This window comes from Triturus cristatus, chromosome 12 (genome assembly GCF_964204655.1).
Source record: "Triturus cristatus chromosome 12, aTriCri1.1, whole genome shotgun sequence".
Taxonomy (NCBI): Eukaryota; Metazoa; Chordata; class Amphibia; order Caudata; family Salamandridae; genus Triturus; species Triturus cristatus.
This window is the reverse complement of record NC_140595.1, coordinates 468,580,644-468,595,258: the sequence shown is the minus strand read 5'-3', so window position 1 is coordinate 468,595,258 and position 14,615 is coordinate 468,580,644. Positions and strand designations below refer to the sequence as shown.

The 14,615-nt window shown below is 61.0% G+C and overlaps 1 protein-coding gene across 8 annotated transcripts in view; it reads right to left on the bottom strand.

The window, feature by feature from the left end:
• The window catches only part of TDRD12 (tudor domain containing 12), a 3,486,095-nt gene that overhangs the window by 3,070,966 nt on the left and 400,514 nt on the right, over positions 1-14,615 (bottom strand). The gene's annotated exons all lie outside the window — the stretch shown is intronic.

The following is a 14,615-nucleotide window of genomic DNA, read 5'->3' as shown; positions in this document are numbered from 1 at the left end:
AGACAGACAGACAGGCAGGCACAGACAGACAGACAGACAGGCAGGCACAGACAGACAGACAGACAGGCAGGCACAGACAGACAGACAGACAGGCAGGCACAGACAGACAGACAGGCAGGCACAGACAGACAGACAGGCAGGCACAGACAGACAGACAGGCAGGCACAGACAGACAGACAGGCAGGCACAGACAGACAGGCAGGCACAGACAGACAGACAGGCAGGCACAGACAGACAGACAGGCAGGCACAGACAGACAGACAGACAGACAGGCAGGCACAGACAGACAGACAGGCAGGCACAGACAGACAGACAGGCAGGCACAGACAGACAGACAGGCAGGCACAGACAGACAGGCAGGCAGGCACAGACAGACAGGCAGGCACAGACAGACAGACAGGCAGGCAGGCACAGACAGACAGACAGACAGGCAGGCACAGACAGACAGACAGACAGGCACAGACAGACAGGCAGGCAGGCACAGACAGACAGGCAGGCAGGCACAGACAGACAGGCAGGCAGGCACAGACAGACAGGCAGGCAGGCACAGACAGACAGGCAGGCAGGCACAGACAGACAGACAGACAGGCAGGCACAGACAGACAGGCAGGCAGGCACAGACAGGCAGGCAGGCACAGACAGAAAGACAGGCAGGCACAGACAGACAGACAGGCAGGCACAGACAGGCAGGCACAGACAGACAGACAGGCAGGCACAGACAGAGACAGGCAGGCACAGACAGACAGACAGGCAGGCACAGACAGACAGACAGGCAGGCACAGACAGACAGGCACAGACAGACAAACAGGCAGGCACAGACAGACAAACAGGCAGGCACAGACACACAGGCAGCCACAGGCAGACAGACAGACAGGCACAGACAAACAGGCAGGCGGTACAGACAGGCAGCCACAGGCAGACAAACAGGCAGGCACAGACAGAAACAGGCAGGCACAGACAGAAACAGGCAGGCACAGACAGAAACAGGCAGGCACAGACAGACAGACAGGCAGGCACAGACAGACAGACAGACAGACAGGCACAGACAGACAGACAGGCAGGCACAGACAGACAGGCAGGCACAGACAGAAACAGGCAGGCACAGACAGAAACAGGCAGGCACAGACAGAAACAGGCAGGCACAGACAGAAACAGGCAGGCACAGACAAACAGGCAGGCACAGACAGAAACAGGCAGGCACAGACAGAAACAGGCAGGCACAGACAGAAACAGGCAGGCACAGACAGAAACAGGCAGGCACAGACAGAAACAGGCAGGCACAGACAGAAACAGGCAGGCACAGACAGAAACAGGCAGGCACAGACAGAAACAGGCAGGCACAGACAGAAACAGGCAGGCACAGACAGAAACAGGCAGGCACAGACAGAAACAGGCAGGCACAGACAGAAACAGGCAGGCACAGACAGAAACAGGCAGGCACAGACAGAAACAGGCAGGCACAGACAGAAACAGGCAGGCACAGACAGAAACAGGCAGGCACAGACAGAAACAGGCAGGCACAGACAGACAGGCAGGCAGGCACAGACAGACAGGCAGGCACAGACAGACAGGCAGGCAGGCACAGACAGACAGGCAGGCAGGCACAGACAGACAGGCAGGCAGGCAGGCAGGCACAGACAGACAGACAGGCAGGCACAGACAGACAGGCACAGACAGAGACAGGCAGGCACAGACAGGCAGGCAGGCACAGACAGACAGACAGACAGACAGGCAGGCACAGACAGACAGACAGGCAGGCACAGACAGACAGGCAGGCAGGCACAGACAGACAGACAGGCAGGCAGGCAGGCAGGCACAGACAGACAGACAGGCAGGCACAGACAGAGACAGGCAGGCACAGACAGAGACAGGCAGGCACAGACAGAGACAGGCAGGCACAGACAGGCAGGCACAGACAGACAGGCAGGCACAGACAGACAGACAGGCACAGACAGACAGACAGACAGGCAGGCACAGACAGACAGGCAGGCACAGACAGACAGGCAGGCACAGACAGACAGACAGGCAGGCACAGACAGACAGGCAGGCACAGACAGACAGGCAGGCACAGACAGACAGGCAGGCACAGACAGACAGACAGACAGGCAGCCACAGACCGAGACAGGCAGCCACAGACCGAGACAGGCAGCCACAGACCGAGACAGGCAGCCACAGACCGAGACAGGCAGCCACAGACCGAGACAGGCAGCCACAGACCGAGACAGGCAGCCACAGACCGAGACAGGCAGCCACAGACCGAGACAGGCAGCCACAGACCGAGACAGGCAGCCACAGACCGAGACAGGCAGCCACAGACCGAGACAGGCAGCCACAGACCGAGACAGGCAGCCACAGACCGAGACAGGCAGCCACAGACCGAGACAGGCAGCCACAGACCGAGACAGGCAGCCACAGACCGAGACAGGCAGCCACAGACCCAGACAGGCAGCCACAGACCGAGACAGGCAGCCACAGACCGAGACAGGCAGCCACAGACCCAGACAGGCAGCCACAGACCCAGACAGGCAGCCACAGACCCAGACAGGCAGCCACAGACCCAGACAGGCAGCCACAGACCCAGACAGGCAGCCACAGACCCAGACAGGCAGCCACAGACCCAGACAGGCAGCCACAGACCCAGACAGGCAGCCACAGACCCAGACAGGCAGCCACAGACCCAGACAGGCAGCCACAGACCCAGACAGGCAGCCACAGACCCAGACAGGCAGCCACAGACCCAGACAGGCAGCCACAGACCCAGACAGGCAGCCACAGACCCAGACAGGCAGCCACAGACCCAGACAGGCAGCCACAGACCCAGACAGGCAGCCACAGACCCAGACAGGCAGCCACAGACCCAGACAGGCAGCCACAGACCCAGACAGGCAGCCACAGACCCAGACAGGCAGCCACAGACCCAGACAGGCAGCCACAGACCCAGACAGGCAGCCACAGACCCAGACAGGCAGCCACAGACCGGCAGCCACAGACCCAGACAGGCAGCCACAGACAGGCAGCCACAGACAGACACAGACAGGCACAGACAGACAGACAGGCACAGACAGACAGACAGGCACAGACAGACAGACAGGCACAGACAGACACAGACAGGCACAGACAGGCACAGACAGGCACAGACAGACAGACAGACAGGCAGGCACAGACAGACAGACAGGCAGGCACAGACAGACAGACAGACAGGCACAGACAGACAGACAGACAGGCACAGACAGACAGAGACAGACAGGCAGGCACAGACAGACAGAGACAGACAGGCAGGCACAGACAGACAGGCAGGCACAGACAGACAGGCAGGCACAGACAGACAGGCAGGCACTGACAGACAGGCAGGCACAGACAGACAGGCAGGCACAGACAGACAGGCAGGCACAGACAGACAGGCAGGCACAGACAGACAGGCAGGCACAGACAGACAGGCAGGCACAGACAGACAGGCAGGCACAGACAGACAGGCAGGCACAGACAGACAGACAGACAGACAGGCACAGACAGACAGGCACAGACAGGCACAGACAGACAGGCACAGACAGACAGGCACAGACAGACAGAGACAGACAGACAGGCAGGCAGACAGACAGGCAGGCACAGACAGACAGAGACAGACAGGCAGGCACAGACAGACAGGCAGGCACAGACAGACAGGCAGGCACAGACAGACAGGCAGGCACAGACAGACAGACAGAGGCAGGCACAGACAGACAGACAGAGGCAGGCACAGACAGACAGGCAGGCACAGACAGGCAGGCACAGACAGGCAGGCACAGACAGGCAGACAGGCACAGACAGGCACAGACAGACAGGCACAGACAGACAGGCACAGACAGACAGGCACAGACAGCCAGACAGGGAGGCAGCCAGACAGACAGGGAGGCAGCCAGACAGACAGGCAGGCAGCCAGACAGACAGGCAGGCAGCCAGACAGACAGACAGGCAGGCAAAGGCAGACAGGCAGGCACAGACAGACAGGCAGGCACAGACAGACAGGCAGGCAGGCAGACAGGCAGGCAGGCACAGGCAGACAAACAGGCAGGCACAGGCAGACAAACAGGCAGGCACAGACAGACAGGCAGGCACAGACAGGCAGCCACAGGCAGACAAACAGGCAGGCACAGACAGACAGACAGACATGCAGCCACAGGCAGACAAACAGGCAGGCAGCCACAGGCAGACAGGCAGCCACAGGCAGACAGACAGGCAGGCACAGACAGACAGACAGACAGGCACAGACAGACAGACAAACAGGCAGGCACAGACAGACAGACAGGCAGCCACAGGCAGACAAACAGGCAGCCACAGGCAGACAAACAGGCAGGCACAGACAGGCAGGCACAGGCAGACAAACAGGCAGGCACAGACAGGCAGCCACAGGCAGACAAACAGGCAGGCACAGACAGACAGACAAACAGGCAGGCACAGACAGACAGACAGGCAGGCACAGACAGACAGACAGGCAGGCACAGACAGGCAGGCACAGACAGACAGACAAACAGGCAGGCACAGACAGACAGACAGACAGGCAGGCACAGACAGACAGGCAGGCACAGGCAGACAGGCAGCCACAGGCAGACAGACAGGCAGGCACAGGCAGACAGACAGGCAGGCACAGGCAGACAGACAGGCAGGCACAGGCAGACAGGCAGGCAGGCACAGGCAGACAGACAGACAGGCAGGCACAGGCAGACAGACAGGCAGGCAGGCACAGGCAGGCAGGCACAGGCAGGCAGGCAGGCAGGCAGGCACAGGCAGACAGGCAGGCACAGACAGACAGGCAGGCACAGACAGACAGGCAGGCACAGACAGACAGGCAGGCACAGACAGACAGGCAGGCACAGACAGACAGGCAGGCACAGACAGACAGGCAGGCACAGACAGACAGAGAGAGGCAGGCACAGACAGACAGAGAGAGGCAGGCACAGACAGACAGAGAGAGGCAGGCACAGACAGACAGAGAGAGGCAGGCACAGACAGACAGGCAGGCACAGGCAGGCAGGCAGGCGCAGGCAGGCAGGCAGAGACAGACAGGCAGTCAGGCAGAGACAGACAGGCAGGCAGGCAGAGACAGACAGGCAGGCACAGGCAGACAGGCAGGCAGGCAGAGACAGACAGGCAGGCACAGGCAGACAGGCAGCCACAGACAGACAGGCAGGCAGGCAGGCACAGACAGACAGGCAGGCACAGACAGACAGGCAGGCACAGACAGACAGGCAGGCACAGACAGGCAGGCACAGACAGACAGGCAGGCACAGACAGACAGGCAGGCACAGACAGACAGGCAGGCACAGACAGGCAGGCAGGCAGGCACAGACAGACAGGCAGGCACAGACAGGCAGACAGGCAGGCAGGCACAGACAGACAGGCAGGCAGGCACAGACAGACAGGCAGGCAGGCACAGACAGACAGACAGGCAGGCAGGCACAGACAGACAGGCAGGCACAGACAGACAGACAGGCAGGCACAGACAGGCAGGCACAGACAGACAGACAGGCAGGCACAGACAGACAGACAGGCAGGCACAGACAGACAGACAGGCAGGCAGGCACAGACAGACAGGCAGGCACAGACAGACAGACAGGCAGGCACAGACAGACAGACAGGCAGGCACAGACAGGCACAGACAGACAGACAGACAGGCAGGCACAGACAGACAGACAGGCAGGCACAGACAGACAGACAGACAGGCACAGACAGACAGACAGACAGGCACAGACAGACAGAGACAGACAGGCAGGCACAGACAGACAGAGACAGACAGGCAGGCACAGACAGACAGGCAGGCACAGACAGACAGGCAGGCACAGACAGACAGGCAGGCACTGACAGACAGGCAGGCACAGACAGACAGGCAGGCACAGACAGACAGGCAGGCACAGACAGACAGGCAGGCACAGACAGACAGGCAGGCACAGACAGACAGGCAGGCACAGACAGACAGGCAGGCACAGACAGACAGGCAGGCACAGACAGACAGGCAGGCACAGACAGACAGACAGACAGACAGGCACAGACAGACAGGCACAGACAGGCACAGACAGACAGGCACAGACAGACAGGCACAGACAGACAGAGACAGACAGACAGGCAGGCAGACAGACAGGCAGGCACAGACAGACAGAGACAGACAGGCAGGCACAGACAGACAGGCAGGCACAGACAGACAGGCAGGCACAGACAGACAGGCAGGCACAGACAGACAGACAGAGGCAGGCACAGACAGACAGACAGAGGCAGGCACAGACAGACAGGCAGGCACAGACAGGCAGGCACAGACAGGCAGGCAGGCACAGACAGGCAGACAGGCACAGACAGGCACAGACAGACAGGCACAGACAGACAGGCACAGACAGACAGGCACAGACAGCCAGACAGGGAGGCAGCCAGACAGACAGGGAGGCAGCCAGACAGACAGGCAGGCAGCCAGACAGACAGACAGGCAGGCAAAGGCAGACAGGCAGGCACAGACAGACAGGCAGGCACAGACAGACAGGCAGGCAGGCAGACAGGCAGGCAGGCACAGGCAGACAAACAGGCAGGCACAGGCAGACAAACAGGCAGGCACAGACAGACAGGCAGGCACAGACAGGCAGCCACAGGCAGACAAACAGGCAGGCACAGACAGACAGACAGACATGCAGCCACAGGCAGACAAACAGGCAGGCAGCCACAGGCAGACAGGCAGCCACAGGCAGACAGACAGGCAGGCACAGACAGACAGACAGACAGGCACAGACAGACAGACAAACAGGCAGGCACAGACAGACAGACAGGCAGCCACAGGCAGACAAACAGGCAGCCACAGGCAGACAAACAGGCAGGCACAGACAGGCAGGCACAGGCAGACAAACAGGCAGGCACAGACAGGCAGCCACAGGCAGACAAACAGGCAGGCACAGACAGACAGACAAACAGGCAGGCACAGACAGACAGACAGGCAGGCACAGACAGACAGACAGGCAGGCACAGACAGGCAGGCACAGACAGACAGACAAACAGGCAGGCACAGACAGACAGACAGACAGGCAGGCACAGACAGACAGGCAGGCACAGGCAGACAGGCAGCCACAGGCAGACAGACAGGCAGGCACAGGCAGACAGACAGGCAGGCACAGGCAGACAGACAGGCAGGCACAGGCAGACAGGCAGGCAGGCACAGGCAGACAGACAGACAGGCAGGCACAGGCAGACAGACAGGCAGGCAGGCACAGGCAGGCAGGCACAGGCAGGCAGGCAGGCAGGCAGGCACAGGCAGACAGGCAGGCACAGACAGACAGGCAGGCACAGACAGACAGGCAGGCACAGACAGACAGGCAGGCACAGACAGACAGGCAGGCACAGACAGACAGGCAGGCACAGACAGACAGGCAGGCACAGACAGACAGAGAGAGGCAGGCACAGACAGACAGAGAGAGGCAGGCACAGACAGACAGAGAGAGGCAGGCACAGACAGACAGAGAGAGGCAGGCACAGACAGACAGGCAGGCACAGGCAGGCAGGCAGGCGCAGGCAGGCAGGCAGAGACAGACAGGCAGTCAGGCAGAGACAGACAGGCAGGCAGGCAGAGACAGACAGGCAGGCACAGGCAGACAGGCAGGCAGGCAGAGACAGACAGGCAGGCACAGGCAGACAGGCAGCCACAGACAGACAGGCAGGCAGGCAGGCACAGACAGACAGGCAGGCACAGACAGACAGGCAGGCACAGACAGACAGGCAGGCACAGACAGGCAGGCACAGACAGACAGGCAGGCACAGACAGACAGGCAGGCACAGACAGACAGGCAGGCACAGACAGGCAGGCAGGCAGGCACAGACAGACAGGCAGGCACAGACAGGCAGACAGGCAGGCAGGCACAGACAGACAGGCAGGCAGGCACAGACAGACAGGCAGGCAGGCACAGACAGACAGACAGGCAGGCAGGCACAGACAGACAGGCAGGCACAGACAGACAGACAGGCAGGCACAGACAGGCAGGCACAGACAGACAGACAGGCAGGCACAGACAGACAGACAGGCAGGCACAGACAGACAGACAGGCAGGCAGGCACAGACAGACAGGCAGGCACAGACAGACAGACAGGCAGGCACAGACAGACAGACAGGCAGGCACAGACAGACAGACAGGCACAGGCAGGCAGGCAGGCAGGCACAGGCAGGCAGGCCCAGACAGACAGGCAGGCAGGCACAGACAGACAGACAGGCAGGCAGGCACAGACAGACAGACAGGCAGGCACAGACAGACAGACAGGCAGGCACAGACAGACAGGCAGGCACAGACAGACAGACAGGCAGGCACAGACAGACAGACAGGCAGGCACAGACAGGCAGGCACAGACAGACAGACAGGCAGGCACAGACAGAGACAGGCAGGCACAGACAGACAGACAGGCAGGCACAGACAGACAGACAGGCAGGCACAGACAGGCAGGCAGGCACAGACAGGCAGGCAGGCAGGCACAGACAGACAGACAGGCAGGCAGGCAGGCAGGCACAGGCAGGCAGGCCCAGACAGACAGGCAGGCAGGCACAGACAGACAGACAGGCAGGCAGGCACAGACAGACAGACAGGCAGGCACAGACAGACAGACAGGCAGGCACAGACAGACAGACAGGCACAGACAGACAGGCAGGCACAGACAGACAGACAGGCAGGCACAGACAGACAGACAGGCAGGCACAGACAGACAGACAGGCAGGCACAGACAGACAGACAGGCAGGCACAGACAGACAGACAGACAGGCAGGCACAGACAGAGAGACAGGCAGGCAGGCACAGACAGAGAGACAGGCAGGCACAGACAGAGAGACAGGCAGGCACAGACAGACAGACAGGCAGGCACAGACAGACAGACAGGCAGGCAGGCACAGACAGGCAGGCAGAGACAGACAGACAGGCAGGCACAGAGACAGACAGACAGGCAGGCAGGCACAGACAGACAGGCAGGCACAGACAGACAGACAGGCAGACAGGCAGGCACAGACAGACAGACAGGCAGGCAGGCAGGCAGGCACAGACAGACAGGCAGGCAGGCACAGACAGACAGGCAGGCACAGACAGACAGGCAGGCACAGACAGACAGGCAGGCAGGCACAGACAGACAGACAGGCAGGCACAGACAGACAGACAGGCAGGCACAGACAGACAGACAGGCAGGCACAGGCAGGCACAGACAGACAGGCAGGCACAGACAGACAGGCAGACAGACAGGCAGGCAGGCACAGACAGACAGGCAGGCAGGCAGGCACAGACAGACAGGCAGGCAGGCACAGACAGACAGGCAGGCAGGCACAGACAGACAGGCAGGCAGGCACAGACAGACAGACAGGCACAGACAGACAGACAGGCAGGCACAGACAGAGACAGGCAGGCACAGACAGACAGACAGGCAGGCACAGACAGACAGACAGACAGGCACAGACAGACAGACAGACAGACAGACAGGCACAGACAGACAGACAGGCACAGACAGACAGACAGACAGGCACAGACAGACAGAAAGGCAGGCACAGGCAGGCACAGACAGGCAGCCACAGGCAGGCAGGCACAGACAGGCAGCCACAGGCAGGCAGGCACAGACAGGCAGGCAGCCAGGCACAGACAGACAGACAGACAGGCAGGCACAGACAGACAGACAGGCAGGCACAGACAGACAGAAAGGCAGGCACAGACAGACAGACAGGCAGGCACAGACAGACAGAAAGGCAGGCACAGACAGACAGACAGGCAGGCACAGACAGACAGACAGGCAGGCACAGACAGACAGACAGGCAGGCACAGACAGACAGACAGGCAGGCACAGACAGACAGACAGGCAGGCACAGACAGACAGACAGGCAGGCAGAGACAGGCAGGCAGGCAGGCAGAGACAGGCAGGCAGGCACAGACAGACAAACAGGCAGGCACAGACAGACAAACAGGCAGGCACAGACAGACAGACAGGCAGGCACAGACAGGCAGGCACAGACAGACAGACAGGCAGGCACAGACAGACAGACAGGCAGGCAGGCACAGACAGACAGGCAGGCACAGACAGACAGACAGGCAGGCACAGACAGGCAGGCACAGACAGACAGACAGGCAGGCACAGACAGACAGACAGGCAGGCACAGACAGACAGACAGGCAGGCAGGCACAGACAGACAGGCAGGCACAGACAGACAGACAGGCAGGCACAGACAGACAGACAGGCAGGCACAGACAGACAGACAGGCACAGGCAGGCAGGCAGGCAGGCACAGGCAGGCAGGCCCAGACAGACAGGCAGGCAGGCACAGACAGACAGACAGGCAGGCAGGCACAGACAGACAGACAGGCAGGCACAGACAGACAGACAGGCAGGCACAGACAGACAGACAGGCACAGACAGACAGGCAGGCACAGACAGACAGACAGGCAGGCACAGGCAGACAAACAGGCAGGCACAGACAGACAGACACAGACAGACAGACAAACAGACAGACACAGACAGGCAGACAAACAGGCAGGCACAGACAGGCAGGCACAGGCAGACAAACAGGCAGGCACAGACAGACAAACAGGCAGGCACAGACAGACAGACACACAGGCAGGCACAGACAGACAGACAGGCAGGCACAGACAGTCAGGCAGGCACAGACAGACAGACAAACAGGCAGGCACAGACAGACAGGCAGGCACAGGCAGACAGGCACAGACAGGCAGGCAGCCAGGCACAGACAGACAGACAGGCAGGCACAGACAGACAGACAGGCAGGCACAGACAGACAGACAGGCAGGCACAGACAGACAGGCAGGCAGGCACAGACAGAGAGACAGACAGGCAGGCACAGACAGACAGGCAGGCAGGCACAGACAGAGAGACAGGCAGGCACAGACAGAGAGACAGGCAGGCAGGCACAGACAGAGAGACAGGCAGGCAGGCACAGACAGAGAGACAGGCAGGCACAGACAGAGAGACAGGCAGGCAGGCACAGACAGAGAGACAGGCAGGCAGGCACAGACAGAGAGACAGGCAGGCACAGACAGAGAGACAGGCAGGCACAGACAGACAGACAGGCAGGCACAGACAGACAGACAGACAGGCAGGCAGGCACAGACAGGCAGGCAGAGACAGACAGACAGGCAGGCACAGAGACAGACAGACAGGCAGGCAGGCACAGACAGGCAGGCAGAGACAGACAGACAGGCAGGCACAGAGACAGACAGACAGGCAGGCAGGCACAGACAGACAGGCAGACAGGCAGGCACAGACAGACAGGCAGGCAGGCAGGCAGGCACAGACAGACAGACAGGCAGGCAGACAGACAGACAGGCAGGCAGGCACAGACAGACAGACAGGCAGGCACAGACAGACAGACAGGCAGGCACAGACAGACAGGCAGGCACAGACAGACAGACAGGCAGGCACAGACAGACAGACAGGCAGGCACAGACAGACAGACAGGCAGGCACAGACAGACAGACAGGCAGGCACAGACAGACAGACAGGCAGGCACAGACAGACAGACAGGCAGGCACAGACAGACAGGCAGCCACAGGCAGACAAACAGGCAGGCACAGACAGACAGGCAGCCACAGGCAGACAAACAGGCAGCCACAGGCAGCCACAGGCAGGCAGGCACAGACAGGCAGGCAGCCAGGCACAGACAGACAGACAGGCACAGACAGACAGACAGGCACAGACAGACAGGCAGGCACAGACAGACAGGGAGGCACAGGCAGACAGGCAGGCACAGGCAGACAGGCAGGCACAGGCAGACAGGCAGGCACAGGCAGACAGGCAGGCACAGGCAGACAGGCAGGCACAGGCAGACAGGCAGGCACAGGCAGACAGGCAGGCACAGGCAGACAGGCAGGCACAGGCAGACAGACAGACAGGCACAGACAGACAGACAGACAGGCACAGACAGACAGACAGGCAGGCACAGACAGACAGACAGGCAGGCACAGACAGACAGACAGGCAGGCACAGACAGACAGCCACAGGCAGACAGACAGGCAGCCACAGGCAGACAAACAGGCAGGCACAGACAGGCAGCCACAGGCAGGCAGGCACAGACAGGCAGGCAGCCAGGCACAGACAGACAGACAGGCAGGCACAGACAGACAGACAGGCAGGCACAGACAGACAGAAAGGCAGGCACAGACAGACAGAAAGGCAGGCACAGACAGACAGGCAGGCAGGCACAGACAGACAGACAGGCAGGGACAGACAGACAGGCAGGCAGGGACAGACAGACAGGCAGGCACAGACAGACAGACAGGCAGGCACAGACAGACAGACAGGCAGGCACAGACAGACAGACAGGCAGGCACAGACAGACAGACAGACAGGCAGGCACAGACAGACAGACAGGCAGGCACAGACAGACAGACAGGCACAGACAGACAGACAGGCAGGCACAGACAGACAGACAGGCAGGCACAGACAGACAGACAGGCAGGCACAGACAGACAGACAGGCAGGCACAGACAGACAGGCAGGCAGGCACAGACAGACAGGCAGCGACAGACAGGCAGCCACAGGCAGACAAACAGGCAGCCACAGGCAGCCACAGGCAGACAGACAGGCAGCCACAGGCAGACAAACAGGCAGCCACAGGCAGCCACAGGCAGGCAGGCACAGACAGGCAGGCAGCCAGGCACAGACAGGCAGGCAGCCAGGCACAGACAGACAGACAGACAGGCAGGCACAGACAGACAGGCAGGCACAGACAGACAGGCAGGCACAGACAGACAGGCAGGCACAGACAGACAGGCAGCCACAGGCAGATAAACAGGCAGGCACAGACAGGCAGCCACAGGCAGGCAGGCACAGACAGGCAGGCAGCCAGGCACAGACAGACAGACAGGCAGGCACAGACAGACAGAAAGGCAGGCACAGACAGACAGACAGGCAGGCACAGACAGACAGACAGGCAGGCACAGACAGACAGACAGGCAGGCACAGACAGACAGGCAGGCACAGACAGACAGGCAGCCACAGGCAGACAAACAGGCAGGCACAGGCAGACAAACAGGCAGGCACAGACAGACAGCCACAGGCAGACAAACAGGCAGCCACAGACAGCCACAGGCAGACAAACAGGCAGCCACAGGCAGCCGCAGGCAGGCACAGACAGGCAGGCAGCCAGGCACAGACAGACAGACAGACAGGCACAGACAGACAGACAGACAGACAGGCACAGACAGACAGACAGACAGGCACAGACAGACAGACAGACAGGCAGGCACAGACAGACAGACAGGCACAGACAGACAGGCAGGCAGCCACAGGCAGACAAACAGGCAGGCACAGACAGACAGGCAGCCACAGGCAGACAAACAGGCAGGCACAGACAGGCAGCCACAGGCAGACAAACAGGCAGGCACAGACAGGCAGCCACAGGCAGGCAGGCACAGACAGGCAGGCACAGACAGACAGACAGGCAGGCACAGACAGACAGGCAGCCACAGGCAGACAAACAGGCAGGCACAGACAGGCAGCCACAGGCAGGCAGGCACAGACAGGCAGGCAGCCAGGCACAGACAGACAGGCAGGCACAGACAGACAGAAAGGCAGGCACAGACAGACAGAAAGGCAGGCACAGACAGACAGACAGGCAGGCACAGACAGACAGACAGGCAGGCACAGACAGACAGGCAGCCACAGACAGACAGGCAGCCACAGGCAGACAAACAGGCAGGCACAGACAGACAGGCAGCCACAGGCAGACAAACAGGCAGCCACAGGCAGCCACAGGCAGGCAGGCACAGACAGGCAGGCAGGCAGGCACAGACAGGCAGGCAGCCAGGCACAGACAGACAGACAGACAGGCACAGACAGACAGGCAGGCAGCCAGGCACAGACAGACAGACAGACAGGCACAGACAGACAGGCAGGCAGCCAGGCACAGACAGACAGACAGACAGGCACAGACAGACAGGCAGGCAGCCAGGCACAGACAGACAGACAGACAGGCACAGACAGACAGACAGACAGGCACAGACAGACATGCAGGCAGCCACAGGCAGACAAACAGGCAGGCACAGACAGACAGGCAGCCACAGGCAGACAAACAGGCAGGCACAGACAGGCAGCCACAGGCAGGCAGGCACAGACAGGCAGGCAGCCAGGCACAGACAGACAGACAGGCAGGCACAGACAGACAGACAGGCAGCCACAGACCGAGACAGGCAGCCACAGACCGAGACAGGCAGCCACAGACCGAGACAGGCAGCCACAGACCGAGACAGGCAGCCACAGACCGAGACAGGCAGCCACAGACCGAGACAGGCAGCCACAGACCGAGACAGGCAGCCACAGACCGAGACAGGCAGCCACAGACCGAGACAGGCAGCCACAGACCGAGACAGGCAGCCACAGACCGAGACAGGCAGCCACAGACCGAGACAGGCAGCCACAGACCGAGACAGGCAGCCACAGACCGAGACAGGCAGCCACAGACCGAGACAGGCAGCCACAGACCGAGACAGGCAGCCACAGACCGAGACAGGCAGCCACAGACCGAGACAGGCAGCCACAGACCGAGACAGGCAGCCACAGACCGAGACAGGCAGCCACAGACCGAGACAGGCAGCCACAGACCGAGACAGGCAGCCACAGACCGAGACAGGCAGCCAC